Source organism: Camelus ferus, chromosome 23 (assembly GCF_009834535.1).
Source record: "Camelus ferus isolate YT-003-E chromosome 23, BCGSAC_Cfer_1.0, whole genome shotgun sequence".
NCBI lineage: Eukaryota > Metazoa > Chordata > Mammalia > Artiodactyla > Camelidae > Camelus > Camelus ferus.
This window is the reverse complement of record NC_045718.1, coordinates 10351225-10352890: the sequence shown is the minus strand read 5'-3', so window position 1 is coordinate 10352890 and position 1666 is coordinate 10351225. Positions and strand designations below refer to the sequence as shown.

The window sequence follows — 1666 nt, the reverse complement described above, 5'->3', positions numbered from 1 at the left end:
CCGACGCCGCCAATGAGGGCGCGCCTGGAAGCGGGAGGCGGGACTTCGCCAAGTTCCCCGGGTCCTGAAACCGAGACCTGTTGCGCCGCCGCCGCCGCGGTCGCGGAGTTTCTTAGTTACCGCGGCGGCGCTGGCGCCAGAGCCGTGTGCGGCACGAGGCCCACGGCCGGACCGAAGGCCCTACCGGCTCGGCCGCGCGCCTGCCCCGCCCCGGCCCCGGCCCCCTTCACCTACGGTGGGGTCCCGAGGCCGGCCGCTCCCGGCCCGGCTCCCGCAGGCGGCCCCACCCGGCGGGGCCCCGGCCCGCGCGCCCGAGACCCAAGCAGAGACTCACCAGGAAGTGGACGGCTTTCCGTTCTCCGGCCCGCGAGGGGCCCGGGGCGGGCGGGCGGCTCGGCCTGGTGGCCCCGTGGACAGGCCCGCTGGGCCGGGGGCTGTGCTGCGAGGCCCGGGCGACGGCCACCTCCCGCCGCGCCGCCCCCGCGGACGCTGCAGGCGCGGGCTCCCACCCTGCGCACGGCGAGGCGCGTCCCGAGCGCGAGCCTAGCGGCGGCCCATCCTCCAGCGAGTCCCGCTCCTCCTCCCGCGGCCGCCGCTGTCAGGAGTGTAAACATCCCGGCATCCCCGAGGAGGGGGCGGGGCGGTGCCAGTCCCGCCCACTCAGGCCCCGCCCCCTGCGCAGGCCCCGCCCGTCCAAGGAGCCCTGCTGCTGCCGCGCCCGCTCCCCGCCGGCCTCCGCGGAAGGGCCCTTCGCTTTCCCACCCTAGCAAGGGAGGCCATTACAAAGCCTAGCGCGGTGAGGGGCCCGTCGTCTGCCGCCGTAGCCCGATTCCCCTCCAAACTGAGGGAGTTTTAGAACTTATTTAAATTGCCCCCATTTGCAAGCGGTGAGCCGAATTGGTGACGTCGCTTTCCTCCTCTGGGTCCTGGCGTTTGGATCTCATCCCCTTTCCTGGGTGGTGTAACTAACTCTGCGCTAAGAGAAACTTGCATTAAAGAAAGAGACCCAGGCCAGAGGGCAGTGGCTTTTAGGACATTTCTGAAAGGTGAACTACCTGGTTTGGTGCTAGGAATCTTACCGGGCTGGGGGTGTGTGACATCCCAGAACCCTAGCACTCGGAACTGCAGAGGAACGCTTGAATCCAGCCGCTCCACTGCTTCAATAACCGGACACGCATTCCCGGAGGACAAGGCTAGGAGGCAGTAGGGAGTCAACCACGCCTTGATTGTAATCTCAGCCCGGGGGTTATTATCTCTGACCTGGCGATGAGTTGTTTCACCTCTCCCAAGTCTCAGTCTCTTTGTACCTCTAGGGCTACGCTTAGAATTTCGTGAGATAAAGCAAAATGCTTAAGCACAAGAGCCTAGCGTATAAGAAGTGCTATTTAAGTGAGTAGTCGCTATTTCTCCCAGATCCGTTCACTAGTTTGGCTTCCCTAACAAAGGGATTCGAGACAAAAATGACTAGACTATAGATCAAATCCTTGAAATGTTAAAACTATGGAATTAACGTTTGGAAAGTATTTTTAGAAAGAAAACAATTCAAGATCTGAATAGTAGATGTTGATTTCAGTGGTTAATCAAGTATTCATAAATCTCCTTGGTACTGTTCTAAGGAATAAAGATACAACAGTCACAAGATACAAAGTCCCTGCTCTGCTGGACC

General features: G+C 61.5%; 1 protein-coding gene across 7 annotated transcripts in view; it reads right to left on the bottom strand.

Moving 5' to 3' along the window:
- NEK7 (NIMA related kinase 7) overlaps window positions 1-627 on the bottom strand; it is a 129818-nt gene extending 129191 nt beyond the window's left edge. For 2 of the 7 annotated variants that reach the window (XM_032466818.1, XM_032466817.1), the window contains exon 1: window positions 335-623. The gene's annotated coding sequence lies outside the window, so the exon portion shown is untranslated. Of the gene's footprint in view, window positions 1-334 lie in introns of all 7 variants that reach the window. The other 5 variants (XM_032466811.1, XM_032466810.1, XM_032466815.1 and 2 more) reach the window with 4 other exon arrangements.
- Window positions 628-1666: the final 1039 nt, after the last annotated feature.